The 18,590-nt window shown below is 46.3% G+C and overlaps 1 pseudogene; it reads right to left on the reverse strand.

Annotated features, from left to right (window-relative positions):
* Positions 1 to 525: 525 nt before the first annotated feature.
* LOC128347575 (zinc finger protein 850-like) overlaps positions 526 to 18,590 on the reverse strand; it is a 54,634-nt pseudogene continuing 36,569 nt past the window's right edge.

Here is an 18,590-nt window from a genome sequence, read left to right on the forward strand (position 1 = left end):
GAGCCCTTTGGGGTTAGGGAGCCATTTTATTTATTTATTTATATTTCCCTATGCATATAAATATATACTGTATATAATATATAACCTGTATCTCCTGTAACCTGTATTTGGGGCATTCCCCCTGTATTCTCCTGGTATTTATTGTTGGTATTCCCCCTGGGGCCCCTGATCCTGCCCCCGGCCCCCTGAATTCATTGGTATTTCCACTGTATCTCCTGTAACCTGTACAAACATAACCTGTATCTCACGCTGTATATAAATATTGGTCGTAAGCATCGTATTCGTCATCATGTGAATTCCTCATCATGTCAGTTAGTGACCCTCTTCTTTTCAATCCTTCTGGTCAAACAACTGATTGATCAGGCAACCATTTAATATGGCTTACACTAGGAGAGTAGGGCTATCTCCTTCCAGAAGGCTAATGGCAATAGGGGCTAGCCTGAAAAGGATTATGGGGTCATGTGTTCTGTGTTAGCGCTGGTCATTTCCCAAAATAGCTGCATGTTGGTACAGCTGCATCAGAAATTACGATGGTCATATTATTTATTATTACTATAGTTATCACCATCCCATAACAATAGTTCTCTGGGTAGCTCACAGAATAAAGAATACAACACAACATTCAGCTGAGAACACAGTTTAACCAAGTATGTGATTTAAAATGCATTAAAGCAATACAGAAACTACAATTAAAAATACTGTTTAAAACAGACATTTTTAAAAGCCTACTTGAACAAGAAAGGTTCAAGTGAAGCATGGGTGACATTCCCTAAAACACATTTCCGACAGAGTCTATCCTCCGAGCTTTTCAAAGGCTGTCAACATTTTAGTGACTTGCAAATGAAATCAAGACTTCCTTTTCATAATGCTCTGTATTGGAATTCAAGCCAACAGAGAAAGAGCCCTGTTGGATGAAACCATCTAGTCTCACATGCTCCTTCCCACAGTACCCAATCGGATGCATCTAGGAAGCCCAGAAGCAGGGCATGAAGATTGCTGCCCTCTCCCACTGTTGCTCCTCTGAACCTGGAGGTTCCATATAGCCTGCATGAAAGTCGTCACTGATAGCCCCACACTCCATTCATTTGCTTGATCATAGTTCGAATCATCCTCTGTTTCAGTGCACCCCACTCCTGCCTAAAAGAGAAAAGCATGGCTTTCACTGTGCTTTGGCTGCCATGGAATAAAAAAACATTAGCTTCTGGAGTGGAGAAAAGCCTACAGCACACCCCTTTGTGTTAGTAAAAGATTAGAAGCATTTCTGCCATGAGGCTGACAAGGGCATCAGTCAATTGAACTGCAGGTATAACACCTCTCAGGTATGCCTACCCATGAGCCTATTATGAGCCCCAGAGAAGGGCTGACCCACACCCTTCCCTAATCTAAGAGCCATCTCTAAAACGAGGACAGCTTCTCCAGTGGAAGGACTCACCCAATCAGGCATATGGGCAGAGCAAGGAAAGGCAAGTGGCTGAGGCTTCCCATGCCCAAAAGGCCTAGCCTTGCAGAATCACAAGTTCTTCACAGATCTCACTGTCCAACGGAGCACAGTTTGGAGTTGAAGACTCAAACCTGACCATTTGAGCACAACCCTAGGGAACACTGGGAGGGAAACAAGGGTCTTCTCCCAGAGGCCAAAAGGCCCTAGTCCTTCATCTGCATGCTGATTCCTAGATCTCTCTGCAGATTAAGGAAAGCTAGATCTCATGGCTGATTGAAACACGTTGTGGTTTCAGCCCAGCTATCTTCTTTGCGGGGGGGGGGGTAATAAAACCGAAGGTCTGTGTGCTCTACAGATGGGCCATTGGAGGGATATCAAGGGGAACCAACGCACGAACACCGGTCCTGCCATTTGCTGCCTCTGCCACAGGCCCCACGCTATTTGGCACCTCCCTCCCACCACTGGCCTCCTTGCGCAGGAGCCAAGTGGTGACATCCTTACACCATGTTGCCGCTGGCACAAGGAAGTGAGTGGAGGCCCGTGGTGTGCAACTGGCCAATGGTGGTGATGGGGGGGGATGAGGCTAATGGGGGGGGGGGTGAGTGGAGAGAGTAGTGGAGGCAGCAGTGGCCCAAGGAGATATGTAAACACAGCCAAGGTTGCTATGCCATTGCTGCTTTTTTCCAGGAATGCCTCCAAACAAAAGCTCTTCCCACACTCCAAGTTGCCACCAGCAATAATAAATACATTTATATCATTTCACCAGCATGAAGTTTTTGATGAGAAGTCAGGTTTGTGCTGTGTCTACTCTGAAGTCCTTTCCAAATTCCAAACATGTATATGGTTCCTCCCCAGTGTGAATCCTTTTGTGTGAAGTGAGGGAATCGGCTCGACTGTAGCCCTTTCCACACTCCAAGCATTTATATCGTTTCTCTCCTGTGTGAATCCTTAGGTGTGAAGTCAGGCTTGTGCTGTGTCTGAAGCTCTTCCCACACTCCAAGCATGTATATGGTTTCTCTCCTGTGTGAATCCTTTGATGTACAGTGAGTTTTGACCTTTGACAGAAGCCCTTTCCGCACTCCAAACATTTATATGGTTTCTCACCTGTGTGTATCTTCTGATGTGAAGTGAGATGAGCATTTCGAATGAAGCCCTTACCACACACCAAGCATTTATATGGTTTCTCACCTGTGTGAATCCTTTGGTGTGAAGTCAGGCTTGTGCTGTGACTGAAGCCCTTACCACACACCAAGCATTTATATGGTTTCTCTCCTGTATGAATCCTTTCATGTGAAGTAAGACCTGAACTTTGATTGAAGCTTTTTCCACATTCAAAGCATTTATATGGTTTATCTCCTGTGTGAATCCTTAGATGTACAGTAAGTTTTGCCCTTTGACTGAATCCCTTTCCACACTCCAAGCATATATATGGTTTCTCTCCTGTGTGAATCTTTTGGTGTGAAGTTAGGCTTGTGCTGTGACTGAAACTCTTCCCACACTCCAGGCATGTATAAGGTTTCTCTCCTGTGTGAATCCTTTGATGTACAGTGAGTTTTGCCCTTTGACTGAATCCCTTTCCACATTCTAAGCATATATATGGTTTCTCTCCTGTGTGAATCCTTTGATGTATAGTGAGTTTTGCCCTTTGACTGAATCCCTTTCCACATTCCAAGCATATATATGGTTTCTCTCCTGTGTGAATCCGTTGATGTACAGTGAGTTTTGCCCTTTTACTGAAGCCCTTTCCACATTCCAAGCATCTATATGGTTTCTCCCCCGTGTGCATCCTTTGATGTATAGTGAGATCTGTACTGTTACTGAAGCCCTTTCCACACTCCAAGCATGTATATGGTTTCTTTCCTGTGTGAATCCTTTGGTGTAAAGTCAGGCTTGTGCTATGTCTGAAGCTCTTCCCACATTCCAAGCATCTATATGGTTCCTCCCTGGTGTGAATCCTTTGGTGTGAAGTGAGGGAGCCGGCTTGAGAGAAGCTCTTCCCACAGTCCAAGCATTTATATGGTTTCTCTCCTGTGTGAATCCGTTGATGTACAGTGAATTGTGCCCTTTGACTGAAGCCCTTTCCACACACCAAGCATATATATGGTTTCTCTCCTGTGTGAATCCTTCGGTGTGAAGTCAGGCTTGTGCTGTGTCTGAAGCATTTTCCACACTCCAAGCATCTATATGGTTTCTCCCCTGTGTGAATCCTTTGATGTATAGTGAGATCTCCATTGTTACTGAAGCCCTTTCCACACTCCAAGCATCTATATGGTTTCTCTCCTGTATGAATCCTTTGATGTGATGTGAGATTTGAAGGTCGACTGAAGCCCTTTCCACACTCCAAGCATCTATATGGTTTCTCTCCTGTGTGAATCCTTTGATGTACAGTGAGTTTTGTCCTTTTACTGAAGCCCTTTCCACACTCCAAGCATCTATATGGTTTCTCTCCTGAGTGTAACCTTTGATGTACAATGAGATCTGCACTTTCACTGAAGCCCTTTCCACACTCCAAGCATGTATATGATTTTTCTACTGTGTGAATCCTTTGGTGTGAAGTCAGACTTGTGCTCTGTCGGAAGCTCTTTCCACACTCCAAACATGAATATGGTTTCTCCCCTGTGTGAATCCTTTGATGTGAAGTCAGATGTGAATTTTGACTGAAGCTCTTTCCACACTCCAAACATTTATATGGTTTCTCTCCTGTGTGGACCCTTTGATGTAAAGTAAGTCGCTGCTTATAGCTAAAGCTCTTTCCACAATCCAAGCAGGAATATGGTTTATCCCCGGAGTGAATTCTTTGGTGTGATGTGAGATTTGAATTTTGACGGAATTTCTTTCCACACTCCAAGCACGTATATGATTTCTCTCCTCTGTGAATCCTTTGGTGTGAAGTCAGGCTTGTGCTGTGTCTGAAGCTCTTTCCACACTCCAAGCACTGATATGGTTTCTCCCCTGTGTGAATCCTTTGATGCAATGTGAGATATCCACTTTGACTGAAACTCTTCCCACACTCCAAGCATTTATATGGTTTCTCTCCTGTGTGAATCCTTTGATGTACAGTGAGTTTTGACTTCTGACTGAAGCTCTTTTCACACTCCAAGCATGTATATGGTTTCTCTCCTATGTGGATTCTATTATGTTTGTTGAGCAGTCCTCTCTTGCTGAAGCTTTTCCCACATTCCAAGCATTTGTAAGGTTTCTCCTCTGTATGCATTTTCTCCTGAGGTTCAGAAATGACATTCCTCTTGTTGAAAGGAGTTTTCTCTACTCCTTTCTTTTTCCCCCCCTGGATTGTGATAGTCTGCAATTCACCATGCTGAGAAGCAGGAGATCCATTCCTCTTCTGCTTGATTTCACTTTTTATTCTTTGTTGTTCCCTCTTTGTCCTTCCAGCACCTCCCAACAATCCTCTGTGGGGCTTTCCCTTGTTCTCGTTCTCCCAAGTGACACCTGCTGGAATCAAGAGAGAAAACTGATCAGGGCTGAGACAGTCAAGGGGCCTTACATCCATGAACAAGTCCCAGTTACTTGTCCTCTTGATGGCAGAACATCACAGCCAGACTGCTCTGTATTACTGAGACACAGGTGGGGGCAGCCCAGGGCCAGCCCAAGGGTTTTGGGTGCCCTGGGCGAAGTATGATTTGGCACTCTCCAATTCAGTATAGAGGGAAATGAGATATCTAGAATGAACTTACAAATGTATTTACTTGGAAATGTAAATGTAAATGAACCCTATAAAGAGAAGATCAAGTCGCTCAGAATAAACTTTTACACGTATCTGAATAACACTGCTGAATCATTTGGTGCCGACTTTGCACCGGGCCTTCTCTGAATTTTTACACGTATCTAAAAAATAACTACCTAACATGTATTTAAAATAAATAAAAACAACATTTTTAACATGCATCCAAATAATAATAAACAACCACCATTTTGTTATTACTGCAACATACTACATAGATGTCCGAGCAATCTTCTGGGCTAGGAAGCCAAGCTGTAAGGAAGGCGGAAGGGCATGTCTACCCATGGCTGCTACTCCATGCCACAGCAAAAGTCAGACCTTGTCAGGAAATTTAGGACCAACGAACAGGTACTTTTTCACACAACACATAATCAACTTGTGGAATTCTCTGCCACAAGATGTGGTGACAACCAACAACCTGGATGGCTTGAAGAGGGGTTTGGATAATTTCATGGAGGAGAGGTTTATCAACGGCTACTAGTCGGAGGGCTATAGGCCACCTCCAGCCTCAAAGGCAAGATGCCTCTGAGTACCAGTTGCAGGGGAGTAACAGCAGGAGAGAGGGCATGCCCTCAACTCCTGCCTGTGGCTTCCAGCAGCATTGGGTGGGTCACTGTGTGAAACAGGATGCTGGACTAGATGGGCCTTGGGCCTGATCCAGCAGGGCTGTTCTTATGTCCCACTGCTAGCCCTTCAACTGAAAAGAGCACAGCAGATTTCAAGGAGACTGGAAGTGTGGAATTTGCAACTTTGGGAGCCAATGTGGTGTTGTGGGTAAAGTGTTGGACTAGGACTGGGGAGACCCAAGTTCAAATCCCCCACTCAGCCATGGAACTCACTGGGCGACTCTGGGCCACTCACTTTTCTCTCAGCCTCACCTACCGCACAGCGTAGTTGAGAATAAGCATAATTGTGTAAAGTACTCTGGGCTCCTTAGAGGAAGAGCGGAATTTAAATGCATATAAGTAGATACACTTGCCACCATTTTCTCTCTCTCTCCCCTTCTTGCTTAAATGGTACCTTCGAACCCACTGAACTGCCGGATGGCCTTTGAACCGGTTTGTGCACACCCCTACTCTCCTCTGGTCCTCTCTGCATGGATCCCAGATCTCCCTCTCCTAACATGCTCAAGGAGACCGAGATTTCCGTCCCTCTAGACTGTTAGACTCCTTAGGGGAGGGGATGTAGATCAGTGACAGAGCACACTGCTACCACAAGACCAGGAGAGCTGGTCTTGTGGTAGCAAGCATGAATTGTCCCCTTTGCTAAGCAGGATCCACCCTGGTCTGCATTTGAATGGGAGACTACATACGTGAGCACTGTAAGGTATTGCAGTTGGGGTCCAGAGAAAATTCCTGCAGTTTTGAAATCACTCTGTGGGGGGGGGTGCATGCCACAGGGATCTCCAGATTCTAGCAAGAGTCCACATTGGATCCATTGTGAGAACTAGCCCTAAGTATGAAGCTGAGAGTGCAGCAGCCCTTTCCAAAGAGGGTTAGAAAAAGTCCTAGAGATCCCCATTGTTTATCCTAACCTAGGTAGTCAGGGACACCAATGGGGCAAGGAGATAGCAAATGTCAGCCCTATTTCTTAAAATGTCCACCAAAATTTATTATGCATTTTATTTAATTTGTTTATTTATTTATTTATTTATTTAATTTAAAATATCTATGCCTCACCCCTCCAGTACAGTACTACTCTAGGCAGCTCACAACATTTATAAAATTCTATATAAGGTGGCAGTAGAGCAAAACCGAAGTAGTAATGATGTTGGTGGAGGGAACTTGTTGATCCTGCACGGAAGGGATGCGGATGATCAGACTTTGGCAGAGGCATCCCAAGGCATTGCAGTAACCAAGGAGAGCTGCCAAATGCTGTCTTGTCCCATGGAGGAGAGCTGGCCTTGTGGTAGCAAGCATGAATTGCCTTCTTTGCTAAGGAGAGTCTGCCCTGTTTGCATCTGAATGGGAGACTACATGCGTAAGCACTGTAAGATATTGCCCTTAGGGGATGGGGCCGCTCTGGGAAGAGCATCTTCATGCTGGCATGAATGCTGGCATGAAGAAGTCTCCAAGTTCCCTCCCTGGTGTCTCCAAGATAGGGCTGAGAGAGACTCCTGCCTGCAACCTAGGAGAAGCCACTGCAAACCAGAGCTAGATGGACCAATGGTCTGACTTAGTAGAAAGCAGCTTCCTATGTTCCTATGTACCTGCAGAAGGTTCAAAACCACCCAATGAGCTTCATCACTGAGGAGTATCGAGTCCCAGATCTTCAAGATCTTTAACACTCTGACTCCTATAGGACACTGGTTCTCTTGCCCACAAGTGGACTGAACCCAGTTATCTACACCTTGCTCTCAACAACTTCAGAAAACCAGACCCATTTCTCTTTTCCTCTTTCAGTCCCCCATTCAGCGAAAAAGAGGGAACCTTACCCAGAGAGGACACGTTCTCATAATTCTCCTCCATGACTGCCCTGTGCAGGGCTCTTTGGTCCGGATCCAGCAAAGCCCACTCCTCCTCCGTGAAATGCACGGCCACCTCCTCAAAGGTCACTGCATCCTGGAAGCAGAAGCAGAAAACATTTATTCCCCACAAAACACATAAGGGTTCTTTCATTTCCCAGTACAATCCAAATGGGTAGCTAATGTAAACTCTTAAGAGAAGGGCAGGAAAGATTCCCCTGCCGGGTCTTTAATTATACTTATATACTACTTTTCACAAAAACCTTCTAAGTAGTTTATTTATTTATTTAATTTAGCATATTTGTACCCCACTCCAAATGTCCGTCTCCAGGTGATTAACAACAGAAAACAAGTTAAAACAAAAATAAAAACCTTAACACAAATTGAAAACCACAGTCTAGTTAAAATGCTTGGGAGAAAAATGTTTCTTTTAACTTTTTAAAAGTTGTCAGATATGAAGAGGCTCTTATTTCAGGAGGAAGCGCATTCCAGAGCCTCAAAGTGGCAACAGAGAAGGCCCATCCCTGGGCAGCCACCAGACGGGCTGGTGGCAACTGCTGACAAACCTCTCCAGGTGATCTCAATGGGCAATGGGGCTCATAGTGAAGATGTTCTCGTAAATACCCTGGGCCTAAGCTGATCCACTTGTGGAACTCTCTGCCACAGGATGTGGTGAAAGCCAACAACCTGGATGGCTTTAAGAGGGGTTTGGATGACTTCATGGAGGAGAGCTCTATCAATGGCTACTAGTCGGAGGGCGGTGGGCCACCTCCAGCCTCAAAAGCCAGGATGCCTCTGAGTACCAGTTGCAGGGGAGTAATGGCAGGAGATTGGGCATGCCCTCAACTCCTGTCTGTGGCTTCCAGCGGCATCTGGTGGGCCACTGTGCGAAACAGGATGCTGGACTAGATGGGCCTTGGGCCTGATCCAGCAGGGCTGTTCTTATGTTCTGTTTAGGGCTTTATAGACTACACAAGCACCTTGTATATTGTCAGAAAACCTACTGGTAGCCAGTGTGGTTCTTAACCCCAAGACCTGCCACCTTCGGTACCAACTGCAGTTTCCGGACCATGTACAAAGGCAGCCCCAAAGAGAGCGCATTGCAGTAGTCAAGTCTAGAGCATATGTAATACGATTTTGAAGTCATTTAGCTCAGAAATGACACAGCTGGCATATCAGCCAAAGCTGATAGAAAGCACCTCTGGCCACTGCCTCAACCTGAGACACCAGGGGGAGGCTTGGATCCAGAAGCACCCCCAGACTTTATACCTGTTCCTTCTGGGGGAAGTGTGACCCCATCCAGAACTGGCAGATCAGAATTGCCTTCTGAGTTCTGATCCTGCACAATAAGTACCTCCATCTTACCTGGATTCAGTCTCAGTTTGTTAACCTCATCCAGCCCATTACTGCCTCCAGGCAGGCATTTCTTTTATTATTCTTTATTTATTACATTTCTGGAAGATGTTATGGTCTCACGAATGAGTCACTTTTAGGGAGGTGAAGCCCTCTCTGGATGAAGCCGACATGGACAAATAGATTTGGGTGTCATCAGCATATTGATAACCCTGTACCAAATCTCCTGGTGATCTCTCCCAGCGGTTTCATGTAGATGTTAAAAAGTGGAGACAGTATGACGCCTGGTGTGTGTGTGTGTGTGTGTGTGTGTGTGTGTGTGTGTGTGTGCCATAGAAAAGTTCACTTTTTGAATTATTATTATTTAATACATTTATATACTGCCTTTCTGCCTTTACAAAGGCACCCAAAGTGGTTTACAATATTAAAAGACGCAAATGACAGAAGATTTTAAAAAGTTATGTTAGCACACTCAACCCCCGCTAACTTGGCAGAGAGGCACCTTTTAACGTGGTGATTCTCTTTATTCAGCAAGGGGAGATTAACTGGCCCTATCCACCCCCAGCACAGTACCTCCAGTGACTGTTGCTGGTGTGTATCTTATGTTTTTTTTTTTAGATTGTGGGCCCTTTGGGGACAAGGATCCATCTTATTTATTTATTATTTCTCTGTGTAAACTGCCCTGAACCATTTTTGGAAGGGCGGTATAGAAATCTAATTATTCATCATCATCTCAGGCTGTTGGTCTTTCCAGGAGCTGAGGGCAAGAGCTCCCTGGCCTGGGTGCCTCCTTTCTTGCCTTCCTCCCAGGGCACACTGGTCTTTCCATACTCCTGGGAAGGAGGGGGAGGGGCTGCCCCAACAGTCCTCACAGGCCAGAGCTGGTCTCTATGGGGGCCGATGTTATGCTCTCCCCTGGCCTGGGGGCCTCCTTTCTTGCCTTCCTCTCAGGGCACACTCAACAACAGTCTCCAAGAGACACCATCTGGAATCTGCCCGAGAGGTAGGAGTGGAACCACTGCAAAGCAGTACCTCCCAGTCCCAACTCCCCAGACACTCCAGAGGGATACTATGGTCAATACTATCAAAAGCCTCCAATGAGCCAAAAAGGCCAAATGATTCACACTCCTATCAATTCCTCGAGGGAGGAATGGGCTGGATGAGGGATAATAATTTACATAGTAAATAAAAACAGAGGGGGAAGGTGCTCCAATTGTGTACAAAAATAGAAAAAGACACAATGAAGACACCAACAACTGCCACTGAAAATCACACAGTCCTGGGACAAAGAGGCAAAATGCTGTCCTCCTGCTAAATATTTGACAGCCAACCCTTTCAACGGCTCTTCCTTGCCCAGTTAACCAGATAAAAGCCTTCACAAGTGGCCTTCACAGCCCTTCTAGCCATCAGTTTTGCCAGAGGCCAAAGGAAAGAGAGATGCTTTCACACCCAGGGGGATGTGGAACAGACAAAGGTAATCTGTTCATTCCCTGTCCTCCTCCTCCCCCCCAGTGACCCCTCCCCTACTTGATCTGGTTGTATTGAATCCTCTTCCACTCCACAAGCAAGAAGAGATAGCTGAGAATCCGTTGGCAGAATCATTCCAGTACCTGCGAATCAAAAAAGAGTCATGGAAAGATGTTGGTGAACGAAATAGAGAGACAATTAAGTGTACTTGGGAGGTGGGGAGGATCTTCATGTTGGCTTAGTGCACAATTCAAAATATGGATTCTGATGCATATGGCAGTTTTTGAGTTGAAAACTGCCATAACTCAACCTATTTTTAAACTGTGGGAGAGGCTGGAGAAAAGTGTTTTCCCGACACACGCACACAGCCAAAGCAAATTCTCAGGGGAGCATGAAAGCAGGGCTAGGAGTTCAGATGGCTTCCCTCCATCATGTACATCTGGCAAGAAAAAGGGTGAGAGATGAAAGGAGAAAGCGGGCAGGAAAAGGCCTGAGGGGAGAGTTGTAGTGGATGTTCCCTCTCTAGGTGATTTTCTTCAAGCAAAGATGGTCTTCCCCCTCCAGAAAAGGCAGGCAAATGCCTTTTCTGGAATGGCAGATCACACAATGGAACAACTTTGCCTCTCATTTGCCCAAATCAGTCCTCCCCTCTGGGGACACTCCTGGCCTAAGCCTCCCCTTGAGCTCCATTGAATGCAGCTCTGTAGAAAACTCCTATAGACATGAAAAGAAAACACTGATGGAAGCACAGAAGTGCATTTCGGGGGAGGGGGAGAGCATGTGAAAAGTCTCTTTCCTGCAGACCAATTCCTCCAACTTTGAGCAGGGATCTAGACACCATAGCAGCCTCCACTCTCATCGGCCCAAATAATTTCTTCCCTCCGCACAATCTCCTGTCCTTAATCTTTCCTTGAGATCTTTTGAGTGCAGCTTTATAGGAAATCAGAACATAAATCAGGAAAAAAAATATTGTGGGGACATAAAAGTGCATATTAGGGGGAGGATGTCAAATGTGCCTCTCCTTCATGTAACCCCAGAGGTCCAACAGTAGGAGAGCAGGTGGGAAAACTTGCTCACCCCATTGGCAATGTTCCCTTTAACAGAGATTCCCAGATGTTGTTGACTACAACTCCCAAAATTCCCAGCTGCAATGGTTTTGCTTGGGGATTCTGGGAGTTGTAGTCAACAACATCTGGGAATCCCTATTAGAGGGAACACTGCCCATTGCCCACCCTTGGTTGTCATCGGGAAGGAGAGGATGATGGGGAAGATGCCAGCCTGGAGATCTGACGAGTTCCAATAATGATGAATTCTTGATACACATTTTCTGTTTTTAAACAAGTATATATTTAAGCTCCATGCAAGAAAAAGTGTCTCTCCAAAGTCTCTGCAAGTACAGATTTGGATTTAAATCCCAAAATAAAACATTTTTAAAACCCTTTTGCAAGAGGCTAGAAGGCAAAATCCTCCTCAAATGGGCTCAGAGAAACATCAAAGCATCCCATGTATTTTGAGGACATATGAAGAAGAGGATGGCCAAGGGGACATCCGACCCATCCCTCCTTACCCAGCGAGGTGGCAGCTCTGCCAACTTCCTGCGAGGTCCACCTAGACAGTGGCCTCTGCTTGGCTTCTAGTGGAGCCCTCTCTGCCTCAGAGAAATCAGGAGCTGCTTCTGACAACGGTCCTGGAATCTGAAAGAGACAGAAGAGGAAATCTCAGACAGGGGACAGGGAGAGGCAGAGATTAGGATGGGGAACGGTGCAGAGCAAAGCCTGAGGAGGGGTGAGGTGGGAGGGTCATCTCCTGGAGGGATTCTCCAGTTGCCTTCTTGGACAACTAGTGGCTTATTCTAGGATCTCCTGGCTCACATTCTAGGCCCGTTGCAATGCCCAGGATGAACCGCTCTCTCACCTGCTGCTCTTCCTGCTGCTGCTTTTCCTCTGCCTGGCTCAGGAGAAAACCTTCTGCCAGGGCCACCGCCTGCGAACTGGTCTCCGCTCCACATTCTCTGACCCAGCTCTCCATCTTTGGGGGTAGGATGAGGAGGAACCTCTCCAGGACGACCAGGTCCAGGATCTGATTTTTCGTGTGTCTTTCTGGCATCAGCCACTGACAGCAAAGGTTGTGCAGCTGGTTGCAAATCTCTCGAGGCCCCTTAGCATCCTGGCAGCAGAACTGCCTGAAGGGCTGGCATTGTACATCTGAGCTCAGGTTGTCCCCACTCAGGATCTTCTGTGTGGTCCTTTCCCAGAATCCTCCACTGCTCTCCGCCTGGGTGGCATCAGGGCCATTTCCTGCATCCAGGCCTGCAGAATTTTTCTTTCCCATCTTTAACCTGTGTTCCAGGGCAGCCTCCAACAAGATCTAAGAACTCCTTGTTCTCTCTTGAGGGAGGGAAGTTTTTGACACCCAGATTCCACCTCATGGACCGTCTTCCTGTACAAAAAGGAGACAAATGCCAGGACTTAAGAGAAACTAGAGATGTCTCAAATAAATAAATAAATAAATAAATAAATAAATAAATAAATGTATGTATGTATGTATGTATGTATGTATGTATGTGTGGGGGAGGGAAAGGGAGGTCCACAAAACAAAACCTTCAGTCCAAGGCAGCCTCGTTTTCTTTGGTCTGACTCTAGGAACGACGCTAGGGTAGAAAAATCACGGTTCTTCCCAGGTCTACCTCAACAGAGCTCAAACTTGCTCCTCGAGGGGAGGCCCGCTTTGTTCTTTCCCTTCCTGCTGGTGGGTGTCCCACGCACCCACCCCATTCCTTGCCCACCTGGTATTGCCTACCACCCCTCCCCGACAGCCATCCGGTTCTCCCTTCCCCCAAAGGGCAATGGGGACTCACCAGTTCCCTCTTCGGCGGGCTTCAGGCAGCAGCTCCGGATTCCAGTCCATGCAGCATTCGCACCGAGGCTGCCTTTGAGCGCTGTGCGCATCCAGCAGGAAAACACAAGGGATGGGAAGGAGTACTCAGCGTAGGTGGAGCCTAGCGTGAAAAGCAGCACACACTGAAATCCGGAGCAGTGCATTTGGGGACACGTAGTTCTGTGAATGACTACCGACGATCGCTGCACTCATTGAAGGAACTACATGTCCCAAAATGCACTGCTCCGGATTTTGGTACCTGCTTGTACTTCCAGGTAGGCTCCACCTAGTCTGGAGGGAGTGTGGACGGAGTGGACTGGGGGGATAGCTATTTCTCAAAACACGAGCCGCCGGAAGGGAATGCCGCTTTGGGCTTGATGCGCGACTCCTTGGCGGCGACAGCAGCGAAAGGAAGATCCTGTCTGCTGCTGCCTTCTGCCCCCAGAGAGTCCCGTCTCCCAAGTCCCAACAAGTAAAGACGGGAGATGGAGAGAGGGGGAAGGGAAGCAGGGAAAGAACGGAGGAAGGGAAGGGCGCCCAAGGAGGCTGCAGTGATACTACAGTGGGGAGGGATATTATGAGTGTCCTCCTCACTACTTCCAGGGCCACCCACTTGCTTCCCGTTCTCGCCCCCACTATTTCTCTGAAGCGCACCCTGGGACCCCCCCCCTACTGGATTTGCCCCTCTCTGCGCCCACTGTGCCTCCCCCCCCCGCCCTGCCGTCATGTCCTGCTCACATGGAGTGGACGGAGCAGGATTGGATCTCCCGCTGCAGTTGGGCCACCTGGGAGTTGTTCCTCAACCTGGCTGCAGACCCATCACTCTCTTTTCTACGACACCTTGGTTGGTAACAGAGGACAACGTTGGAATTTAAGAAGCTGCCTGGAGGAGACTAGAAGCAGACAGCCAGCACCTGAGTGAGGGGGAGCCTCTTGAAGACCTCCTCCCCTCTATGATCTGCTGGTTATATTATTCACTTTTATTCTCACAAGTGGTTTTGTGTTTTTTTAATGTGGAACCAGACAAAATGTTCAGTTAAAGTCCCTTTGTGTTGTGGGCGTGGGTGGGTGGGTGGAGCTCTAAAAGAGCCAGCATGGTGTAGTGGTTAGAATGCTGGACTAGGACCAGGGAGACCCGAGTTCAAATCCCCATTCAGCCATGATATTAGCTGGGTGACTCTGGGCCACTCACTTCTCTCTCAGCCAAACCTACTTCACAGGGTTGTTGTGAGGATAAACTTAAAGCATGTAAGTACACTGCTCTGGGCTCCTTGGAGGAAGAGCAGGATATAAAATGTAAAACACACACACACACACACACACACTTGAACATGCAAAAGTTGTCAAAGAGGGGAAATGAGAAAGTAAAGGCTCCTCTAGAACCTGAAGTGTATCTATTTCACACACACACACACACACACACACACACACACTCTCTTGCCAAAGATACTCCTTGCAGACTTCATTACTATTCTGCAGTAATGGGGCCAGACTCCCAGTACTGAGGATTCCCCTCTCGCCCCACAACTGTGCACAACAGAGTTGATGATTAATGTGCCTGTATATGCACCACAGCCCCTTTTCTGAACAGCTTTAGGTCTACTTGATAGATTGAGGTACAATGAAAATGAGTGCATACATTTACTGCATCCTTGACTTTTTCAAAGCTAATGAAATATGCCAGAGGAGAGATCACAAGCTTTTAAAAAGACCTTTTCCAATGCTCAAATAAGATAAAATAAAACAGATATTAAAATATCAACTGTTTTGATGTTACACATCCACTTAAGTGCTATGCAATGGTGGCTGAAGTGTGCTCTTAAAAACCAATAATTTTTAAGGTGCTACTTCCGGTCCGACACGCAAGAGGGTATACAGCTGCTCCACGGGACCGATTTTTGAAGCACCGCTGGTGGGGGAAACACGGTGGGGAAGGTAAGAGCACCCTCCCAACACCCTAAAGGCACACACACATCCCACGCCGAATCGGCTCAAACGCTGGTCTTTTGATCCAGTTTGGTGGTCTGTGCATAGACCACCAAACCGGTTCATGCACACCCCTAGTATCTTCCCCCACAAAGGAGGTTGGGCAAGCTGTGCAAACCTAAGAGATGCACCCATCAAAAATACTGATTAGATTACGAGACTTCACCCTTAATGCATATCCCCTTCCTTGCATCTATACACTGTAATTAATTAATTAATTAAAACTATTTATACCCTGCTCCTCCAGTACACAACTGCTTGGGGCGGCTCACAACAATAAAATAGATACAATATACAATAAAAGTAATAAAATTAACCAAATTAAGTAAACAAGCTAAAAGTCAGGTTAAAAACCCCAATCGGTTTTAAGTTTCAAATTAAAAGTTATTTTAAAAGCTATAAATTAAGAATTATAAAAACTAAGAAATAAAGAACCTACCAGATATAACCAAAGATGACAAAAGCCTTGGCATTCCTTGGCAATTCCCACATTATTACACTCAGGAAAGAAAGATCAACAACAATGGGATCCCTACCGGTCCCTGCCCAACAACAACGGTCAGTTGGAATTCATCCCCAGGATATGTTTTGGGGTATAAGGATCCCCAGTTGCATAATCCAGTGTGCTCCCCTGGGCCTCTCACTTGGGACTCCATCCTGCAGGCTTTTACCTACACCAGGGCTGCACAACTTAAATGCCCTGGTGGGCTGGAACCATCCACAACTTGGGCGTGCAGGAACCGAGGTCAATTTTTAGCACATTATTACATTAAATTTAAAAATGTGGAACTATTCCCCCTGTCAATGGACCCATCGTTTCAACCAAGGTTAGTGGCCAGATAATGGATAGTGGACAGGTCCTGTCCCTGCTCAATCTGTGGGCCCCCTAGAGTACATGCCAGCCCCAAACAAATGCTAAGTCCTCTCCTCTCCCTAAATTGTTGTTGCTTTCAGGCTGCAATGCTAGGCATGCTTACATGGGAGTAAGCCTCACTGGGCACACCATGGAGCATATTTCTGAGAAAGCATGCACAGGATGGCGTTATAAGCTCCTGTGTTGCTGCAGGATACCTGGGGGCCAGTAGATCACCTTTTTGGGTGATTTATGGTTCACAGGCCACACCAGGCTGTATTCAGTATTTTGTGCCAATTCCCAGATTGGCTCTCCTGTCCAGCCTTCCCCACTAACCTGGAAAGCTGGGACCAAGGAGGAAGCACCCTCCAGGAAACACCTCCATTGACTAACCTTCCTGCACTTGCTTTGGCCCAACCTGTTCTGGAGAAATTACATCCATCGGCTGTCCCCAGAGTTCCCCATCCAGACCAGGTGATATGAGCCTTCACCCTTCCTTGGGCCAAAAGTCTATCTCTGTCCCCCTTTCTTAGATACAGCCTCCGCTCCTCTAAAAGCCTCTTTTTCTTGCCCACCTGGGAACTTACACAATTGGGACTCTAAGCTAAAACGCCTCATTTAAGTTAACTGTATTTTTATAGTAATATTGCTTTAATCCCACGTTTCTCTTCTTTGAACCACTTCCTACAGTAAATATATTTTTATTTTGAAACTTAAATCTTGTCTCAGACTGCTCATTTCCTGCACCTAGACATAGCACAAATGAAAACTTACGTGAAACCATTCCTTTCTGAGCTAAATTCCCCATGTGAGCCCAAAAGGTTGTTTTTGCAGTGTTCACCTATCACCCCAGAGCGGTTTTGCTAACAGGAGGAATCTCCCCTGAATAGCTAACAGGGGACATCTCCCCTGGACTGGACTGCAGTCTGGCTGCATCTCATAGCCTGGCAAATAAAGCACATTCCCAGTCCAATCCTAGAAACCACCCATGGCCTGAAAATGTGCTCCTCGCAGCCTGATGAGAGAGAAGCAAGCATCGCCACAATGTTTCTGAAAATTTATAAATAAAGAAATATTTTATTTTCTACAAGAAAGTTTATACATTTCTATTTTTAAAGGTCAGAGCTGTTTAGTTCTATATTTTAACCTTCACCATAAAAACTAATTATTGATCCCCCCCCAAACAAAGATCTTGGAACTGTTTGGAAAACCAAAATTAAGATTTGTTGTAAACATTCCAGACATAGATAGGAATGTCTCACTGGCCTACGTCCTCAGGAATGCAGTCACCAGTCCACATCCACAAGAATTTACTCATAAGCAATTAATGGGGCACACAATATCTCTATGGGGTACCTGAGCTGCAGGTTTGTGAGGGGAAAGGGCACACATTTCAAAAAGGCTGGGAAATCCCCAAGAGTTTTGATGCAGATTGCTGAGTTTTGATGCCCCTCAGCAGAGGCGCCTGCTTCCCAGTGAGAAGGAGACCTCAAAACGTGCTTTGCATTGAGGGGTCCTTTAACCAGCTGGAGCTTCCTATTCATTTAGCATGCAGTTGTTGGGTGAGGAAACTGGGCGTGGGGGCAGAGACATGAAATGACATTTGGGGGGATTGGTGGGCACCATGTATGTGTCACACACACACACATGCACCCCTGCCTTCTCGTCATTGCCTGGGCACAGGTGACTGCACCAATCAGAAGCAGGCAGGGTGGATTAGGGAACCCTGCCGTGTGAATGAACCAAAAGGGAGAAAAACCAGAATCAACCGTAATAAAAGGCAGCCATGTATATGGCTTGTGCTGACTCCAATTTATGCTTTGTCACAGTTTATATATTTTCGTTATAACTTGCATCACCTCCACCTGCAGAAAAGACCCCAATCTGGAAAATGCCAAGCTCAGGGTTTCTGTAATCTCAAGACTGCAGTGTTTTGGAGCATTGATTAGTTTTTTAAACAACTCTCTAGATGGAGCTTTCCTCAATCTATTTAAAATAAAATGGTCTTTCTATGGGGGGTGTCATATTCAACTGTAATTAAGAGGACGTTAGGCCAGGGATGGGGCCAGGACTCAGGAGCAGAGCATCCGCTTGGCAGGTAGAAGGTCGCAGCTTCAATCTCTGCAGCATCTCCAGGAAGGGCTGGGAGAGACTTCTGTCTCAAACCTCAGAGAGCCACTGCCAGTCAGTGTAGACAATACTGTGCTAGACAGACTGACTCGGTAGATGGCAGCTTCCTATGTTTTAATTTTGGTGGGACTACTTTGAGGAACTTTCCTCATCATGTCAGTTAGTGACTCTCTTCTCTGAGGGCTCTGATTTCCCCTCACTTTGCAATCCTTCTAGTCAAAGGATTGATCAGGCAACCCTTTAATATGGCTTACAGTAGGAGAGTTAGGCTAGTTTC

This window comes from Hemicordylus capensis, chromosome 2 (assembly GCF_027244095.1).
Source record: "Hemicordylus capensis ecotype Gifberg chromosome 2, rHemCap1.1.pri, whole genome shotgun sequence".
Classification (NCBI taxonomy): Eukaryota; Metazoa; Chordata; class Lepidosauria; order Squamata; family Cordylidae; genus Hemicordylus; species Hemicordylus capensis.